Source organism: Arachis duranensis, chromosome 9 (assembly GCF_000817695.3).
Source record: "Arachis duranensis cultivar V14167 chromosome 9, aradu.V14167.gnm2.J7QH, whole genome shotgun sequence".
NCBI lineage: Eukaryota > Viridiplantae > Streptophyta > Magnoliopsida > Fabales > Fabaceae > Arachis > Arachis duranensis.
The window spans coordinates 83,618,025-83,626,546 of NC_029780.3; positions in this window are offsets into that span (position 1 = coordinate 83,618,025).

The window sequence follows — 8,522 nt, forward strand, 5'->3', positions numbered from 1 at the left end:
AATCTTGTTGCTTAGATTAGGAAAATTTTGTCTTTTGGGTCAGAGTCTTTTATTTTCTTTTCAAAAGTTTTTCAAAAATATTATTTTTCTTTATTAATTTTTAGTTTTTACGTGAGTCTAGTGTCATGTTTTAAGTTTGGTGTCAATTGCATACTTTTCTTTGTCTTTCAATTTTCGAATTGCATGTTCTTTGTTCTTCCTTGATCTTCAAATTGTTCTTGTCAATTTTTCTTATTTGATCTTTGGTTTGTCTTGTTTTGTGTCTTTTCTTGTTTTTCTTGTGCATTTTCAAATTTTTAGTTTTCAAAATTTTTTTATTAAATACCTTATTAAAACATGTTAAATTTATAACTCAGTTAGCTAGAGCGTGGGCTTGTGTTCTTGGCAATTGGGTATCTTTCTTTTAAAACTTTTTCAAAAGTAATTTTTCTTTGATTAAATCTTGTGCCAAACTTAGTTTGGTGTTTTCTTGTTAACTTTCTTTAATTTTTGAAAATTTTATTTTGGTTTTCTAAAAATTTTAAGTTTGATGTTCTTTCTTTTGTTCTTGTTGTTCTTGTGAGTCTTCAGGGTGTTCTTGAGTCTTCTTTGTGTTTTGATCTTAAAATTTTTAAGTTTGGTGTGCCTTGGTGTTTTCCCTCCAAAATTTTCGAAAACAAGGCGCTTGGATTTAAAAATTTTAAGTATTTTGTGTGTTTCTTTCTTTCATAATAAAATTCAAAAATCAAAAAATATCTTTTCTAACTATTTTTAAGCAAATATTTCAAAATTTTTCATAAAAATTCAGATTTCAATTTCAAAATTTTTCAAAATCTTATCCTTTTAAGATTTTTTTAAAAAAATCACATCTTTTTCAAAAATATCCTAACCACTTTCTCTCTCCTCACTTTTTCGAAAATCTTCATAAAATATTTTCAAAATTCTTTTTTATTTTAGTTTTTATTTTATTTCATTTTATTATTTCGAAAATTATTTTTCTTATATAATAAAATAAATAAAATAAATCCACATCTTCTCCCTTTCTCCATCATGGACCTAAGTGGAAATGAACAGTGCAGAAGGACTCTGGGGTCATATGCTAACCCCACTACTGCTTCATATCGGAGTAGTATCTGTATACCCTCCATCGGAGTTAGTAGTTTTGAGTTGAATCCTCAGCTCATTATCATGGTGCAGCAAAGTTGCCAGTATTCCGGTCTTCCACAGGAAGAACCTATAGAGTTTCTGGCACAATTTTTACAAATTGCTAACACAGTACATGATAAGGAAGTAGATCAGGATGTCTACAAATTATTATTGTTTCCATTTGCTGTAAAAAAACCAAGCTAAGAGGTGGTTAAATAATCAACCTAAGGCTAGCATAAGGACATGAAAACAACTGTCAGAAAAATTCCTGAATTAATATTTCCCTCCAAAATGGATGACACAGCTAAGGCTAAACATCCAAGGCTTTAAACAAGGAGATAATAAATCTCTTTATGATGCCTGGGAGAGATACAGAGAGATGCTAAGAAAATGCCCTTCTGAAATGTTTTCAGAGTGGGCGTAGTTAGACATCTTCTATTATGGGCTTACAGAGAAAGCTCAGATGTCTTTGGACCACTCAGCTGGTGGATCTATACACATGAGAAATACAATTGAAGAAGCTCAAGAGCTCATTGATACAGTTGCCAAGAATCAGCATCTGTACCTAAGTGGTGAATCTTCCATGAAAGAAGAGGCTAAACAGTAACTACTGAACTCAGTCCTACAGAACAAGTTACTGAATTCAATCAGCAATTAGATTTTCTAACAAAACAGCTAGCCGAATTCAAGGAGATACTACAAGACACAAGAATGACTAATATGAACATGGAAGTACAGTCGAAGCAAACAGAACAGCAGTTATCAAAACAAATAATAGAAGAGTGCCAAGTAGTTCAATTAAGAAGTGGGAAGACATTAAATACCTCACTTCAAGGCAGCAGGAAGCCAATAAATGAACAAACTGCTACCCAAAATCCCTCTGAGGACAGTAAGAGCCCAGAGAGGAATAATTCTGGCGTTCAAACGCCAGAAAAGGGTAAAGAGCTGGCGTTGAACGCCCAACCCATGCTCAGTTCTGGCGTTCAAACGCCACAAACAGGCAAGGAAGTGGCGTTAAACGCCCAAAGGAAGCTCAATTCTGGCGTTCAAACGCCAGAAACAAGTAAGGACTTGGTGTCCAATGCCAATCCAACTTCCAACCCTGGCATTCAAACACCAGTAGGGGATCAGACACATACAAGTGCTGATAACAACCCCTCTAAGAAGGCTTTCCTAACCACCTCTGCAGGAAATAAACCTGCAGCAACTAAGGTTGAGGAATACAAAGCCAAGATGCCTTATCCTTAGAAGCTCCGCCAAGCGGAACAGGATGAACAATTTACCCGCTTTGTAGACTATCTCAGGACTCTTGAAATAAAGATTCTGTTTGCAGAGGCACTTGAGCAAATACCTTTTTATGCTAAGTTCATGAAAGAGATCTTAAGTCATAAGAAGGATTGGAGAGAAACTGAAAAAGTTTACCTCACTGAAGAATGCAGTGCAGTCATTCTGAAAAGCTTACCAGAAAAGCTTAAAAATCCCAGAAGCTTTATGATACCATGCACATTAGAGGGTACTTGTACCAAGCAAGCTCTATGTGATCTTGGGGCAAGTATCAACCTAATACCTGCATCTACTATCAGAAAGCTTGGTTTGACTGAAGAAGTCAAACCAACCCGAATATCTCTCCAACTTGCTGATGGCTCCATTAAATACCCATCAGGTGTGATTGAAGACATGATTGTCAAGGTTGGGCCATTTGCCTTTCTCACTGACTTTGTGGTGCTGGAAATGGAGGAGCACAAGAGTGCAACTCTCATTCTAGGAAGACCTTTCCTAGCAACTGGACGAACCCTCATTGATGTCCAAAAAGGGGAAGTAACCCTGAGAGTCAATGAGGATGAGTTTAAGTTGAATGTTGTCAAAGCTATGCTGCATCCAGACACCCCAAACGACTGCATGAGCATTGATATTATTGACTCTCTGGTAAAAGAGGTCAATATGATTGAGAGTCTTGAATCAGAGCTAGAGGATATCTTTAAAGATGCTCAGCCTGATCTAGAGGAACCAGAAAGAATAATAGAACCTCTGAAAATCTCTCAGGAAGAAGAGAAACCTCCTAAACCTGAGCTCAAAGCATTACCACCATCCCTGAAATATGCATTTCTGGGAGAAAGTGACACTTTTCTTGTAATCCTAAGCTCTACCTTAGAGCCACAAGAAGAGGAAGCACTAATTCAAGTGCTAAGGACACACAAGACAGCTCTTGGGTGGTCCATCAGTAATCTTAAGGGCATTAGCCCAGCTAGATGCATGCACAAGATCCTATTGGAGGATGACGCTAAGCTAGTGATTCAACCACAGAGGCGGCAGAATCCAGCCATGAAGGAGGTGGTGCAGAAGGAGGTCACTAAATTACTAGAGGTTGGGATTATTTATCCTATTTCTGATAGCCCCTGGGTAAGCCCTGTCCAAGTCATCCCTAAGAAGGGTGGCATGACAGTGGTTCATAATGAAAAAAATGAACTGGTTCTTACAAGAACGGTTACAGGGTGGCGTATGTGTATTGATTACAGAAGGCTCAATACAGCTACCAGAAAGGATCATTTTCCTTTACTATTCATAGACCAGATGCTAGAAAGACTAGCAGGTCATGAATACTACTGCTTCCTGGATGGATATTCAGGTTATAATCAAATTGCAGTAGATCCCTAGGATCAAGAGAAAACAGCATTCACATGTCCATCTGGAGTATTTGCATACAGAAAGATTCCATTTGATCTGTGCAATGCACCTGCAATCTTTCAAAGGTGCATGCTCTCTATTTTCTCTAATATGGTGGAAAAATTTCTAGAAGTCTTCATGGATGACTTTTCAGTATTTGGAGACTCATTCAGCTCCTGTTTTGACCATCTAGCACTTGTTCTAAAGAGGTGCCAAGAGACTAACCTAGTTTTAAACTGGGAGAAATGTCACTTTATGGTGACCGAAGGAATTTTCCTTGGGCACAAAATTTCAAACAAGGGAATAGAGGTGGATCAAGCTAAGGTAGAGGTAATTGAAAAATTACCACCACCTGCCAATGTTAAGGCAATCAGAAGCTTTCTGGGGCATGCAGGATTCTATAGGAGGTTTATAAAAGATTTTTCAAAAATTGCCAAACGTCTGAGTAATCTACTAGCTGCTGACACACCATTTATCTTTGATAAGAAGTGTTTGCAGGTGTTTGAGACTCTGAAAGCTAAGCTGGTCACAACACCAGTCATCTCTGCACCAGACTGGGCATTACCATTTGAACTAATGTGTGATGCCAGTGACCATGCCATTGGTGCAGTGTTGGGACAAAGGCATGAAAAGCTTCTGCACGTCATTTATTATGCCAGTCGTGTTTTAAATAATGCACAGAAGAACTACACAACCACATAAAAAGAGTTACTTGCAGTGGTTTACGCTATTGACAAGTTCAAATCTTATTTAGTAGGATCAAAAGTGATTGTGTACACTAACCATGCTGCTCTTAAATATTTACTCGCAAAGCAAGATTCAAAACCCAGACTCATAAGATGGGTGTTGCTTCTGCAAGAGTTTGATATAGAAATAAGAGACAGAAAAGGGACAGAGAACTAAGTAGCAGATCACCTGTCCCGAATAGAACCAATAGAAGGGGCGTCCCTCCCTCTTACTGAGATCTCTGAAAACTTTCCAGATGACAGCTCTTTGCCATCCAGGAAATACCATGGTTTGCAGATATTGCAAACTACAAGGCTGTGAGATTCATACCCAAAGAGTATAGTAGGTAGCAATCAAAGAAATTGATCACGGATGCCAAGTACTATCTTTGGGATGAACCATATCTCTTCAAGAGATGTGCAGACGAAGTAATCCATAGATGTGTGCCTAAAGAAGAAGCACAGAAGATCCTCTAGCATTTCCATAGATCACAATATGGAGGATATTTTGGAAGTGAGCGAACAACCACAAGAGTCCTCCAATGTGGCTTCTACTGGCCTACTCTCTATAAAGACTCTCGAGAGTTTGTACTTAATTGTGACAGTTGCCAAAGATCTGGCATTCTGCCTCACAGTTATGCCATGCCTCAACAAGGGATCTTGGAGATTGAGTTGTTTGATGTATGGGGTATTGACTTCATGGGGCCTTTCCCACCATCATACTCAAACACTTATATTCTGGTGGCAGTGGATTATGTATCCAAATGGGTGGAAGCTATTGCAACACCCACTAATGATACTAAGACAGTGCTGAAATTCCTCCAGAAATATATCTTCAGCAGATTTGGTGTCTCTAGAGTACTAATCAGTGATGGGGGCGCCTATTTCTGCAATAAATAGCTTTACTCTGCTATGGTTCGATATGGAGTTAGCCACAGGGTGGCAACTCCATATCGTCCACAGATAAATAAGCAAGCTGAAGTCTCTAATAGAAAACTTAAAAGAATCTTGGAATGGACTATGATTAACCGTAGAAGGGATTGGGCAAGAAGCTTGGATGATGCTCTGTGGGCATACAAAACAGCATTCAAGACTCCTATAGGGACCTCTCTACACCAGCTTGTGTATGGAAAAGCCTGTCACTTGCCAGTGGAACTGGAACATAAGGCCTACTGGGCAACCAGATTCCTAAATCTTGATGCCAAGTTAGCTGAAGAAAAACGATTGCTCCAGTTAAATGAGCTAGAGGAATTCAGACTCAATGCTTTTGAAAATGCAAAAATTTACAAAGAGAAAGCAAAAAGATGGCATGATAAGAAGCTATCATCCAGAGTCTTTGAGTCAGGGCAGAAAGTTCTGCTATTTAATTCTAGGCTCAGATTATTCCCCGGGAAATTAAAATCCCGGTGGAGAGGACCATATGTGATTACAAGTGTGTCACCATATGGATACGTAGAGCTTTAGGATAATGATTCTAAAAAAAAGTTTATTGTTAATGGACAGAGAGTCAAACTTTATCTTGAAAGCAATTTTGAGCAAGAATGCTCAAAACTGAGACTTGATTAAAGCTCAGTAATAGTCCAACTAAAGACAATAAAGAAGCGCTTGCTGGGAGGCAACCCAGCCATTAACAAAGCTTATTTGTTAATTAATTGAATTTTACAGGTTCATATTAATTATCTTCAAGGTAAAATAGCAATTGCATGAGTTCACAGAGTTACAGAAGGATTCAGAGGATAAAATAGCGAAAAGAAGCTCACTGGTGCGAAAAAGCCAGTAAGAGCTATTTTGGGCGTTAAACGCCCAACAGAAGCATCTACTGGGCGTTTAACGCCAGTAGAGATAGCCATCTGGGTGTTAAACGCCAGAAAGAAGCATCTTCTGGGCATTTAACGCCAGATTTACAGCATCCTGGGCGTTCAAAAAAATGCTCAGTGATAAAGGGGTTTCTAGCATTTAACGCCAGCCAGATGCTACAGCTGGGCGTTAAACGCCCAGGAGAAGCTACAAATGGGTGTTAAATGCCCAAAACATGCGGCGTTTGGGCGTGTAACGCCAGAATTGTGGGGAGGAGAATTTTCGAAATTGCCTCTCCTTCTATTCCTCTCCTTTCTTTTCTTTTGCTTGAGGACAAGCAAACCTCTAAGTTTGGTGTGTTTTTCCGTGATCACTGAGCAAAAACTCATCAAGATCATGGCACCTAAGGGAAAACAAACCACTTCAAGAGGCAAGAAAGAGAATATTCCAAAACCACTTTGGAATCAAGAGAAGTTCTTAACCAAAGAACTTGCAGACCATTACCACAAAATAATGGGTCTGAGATCAGTGATCCCGGAAATTAAATTCGATCTGAAAGAAGATGAATATTTGGAGATGCAGGAGTTGAAGCACCAGAAGCTGTCTCTTGAAGGACCAGACACCCGACAGGTTGAAGGAGCACCCATCATCTCCCAAACTAAAGGTTGTTGAGTCCTAATCTTAACCTTAAATATGTGATAATTTTTATTTTTAGGAACCTATCTGATTAGTAGTAATTAGTATCTTTATTTTGATTTTATCTCTAATTAAACTATAATTTATTTTTCTCATCATCATCAAACATGAATAAAATAGCAGACTTTTAGAATAAAGAGGCAATATTTTTTTTCGAGTTTTTAATAATGAAAATTCTAATTATTTATATGTGGTGGCAATACTTTTTGTCTTCTGAATGAATGCCTGAACAGTGCATAATTTTGATAGTGGAGTTTATGAATGTTAAATCTGTTGGCTCTTGAAGGAATGATGAACATGAGAAATGTTATTGATGATCTGAAAAATCATGAAATTGATTGTTGAAGCAAGAAAAAGCAGTGAAAAAAAAGAGAAAAAAAGCAGAAAAAGCCAATAGCCCTTTAAACCAAAAGGCAAGGGTAAAAAGGATCCAAGGCTTTGAGCTTCAATGGATAGAAGGGTCCAAGAAATTAAATCCAGGCCTAAGCGGCTAAATCAAGCTGTCCCTAACCATGTGCTTGTGGCATGCAGGTCCAAGTGAAAAGCTTGAGACTGAGTGGTTAAAGTCGTGATCCTAAGAAAAAGAGTGTGCTTAAGAACTCTGGACACCTCTAATTGGGGACTTTAGCAAAGCTAAGTCACAATCTGAAAAGGTTCACCCAGTTATGTGTCTGTGGCATTTATGTATCCGGTGGTAATACTGGAAAACAAAGTGCTTAGGGCCACGGCCAAGACTCATAAAGTAGCTGTGTTCAAGAATCATCATAATAAAATTGGAGAATCAATAATACTATCTGAATTCTGAGTTCATATGGATGACAATCATTCTGAATTTCAAAGGATAAAGTGAGATGCCAAAACTGTTCAGAAGCAAAAAGCTACTAGTCCCGCTCGTCTAATTAGAATCTGGGCTTCATTTAAAACTTTGAGATATTATTGCTTCTTGATTTCTTTTTATCCTATTTTATTTATCTAGTTGCTTGGGGACAAGCAACAATTTAAGTTTTGTGTTGTGATGAGCGGATATTTTATACGCTTTTTGGGGGTAATTTCATGTAGTTCTTAGTATGTTTTAGTTAGTTTTTAGTATATTTTTATTAGTTTTTAGGCAAAATTCATATTTCTGGACTTTACTATGAGTTTGTGTATTTTTCTGTGATTTTAGGTATTTTTTGGCTGAAATTGAGGGAGCTGAGCAAAAATCTGATTCAGGCTGAAAAAGGACTGCTGATGTTGTTGGATTCTGACCTCCCTGCACTCGGAATGGATTTTTTGGAGCTACAGAAGTCCAATTGGCGCACTCTCAATTGGGTTGGAAAGTAGACATTCAGGCTTTCCAGCAATATATAATAGTCCATACTTTGCTCGAAGATAAACGACGTAAACTGGTGTTTAACGCCAGTTCCATGTTGCATTCTGGCGTTGAACGCCAGAGACAGGTTGCAAGTTGGAGTTAAACGCCAGAAATAGGTTACAACCTGACGTTTAACTCCAAAAATAGCCCAGGCACATGAG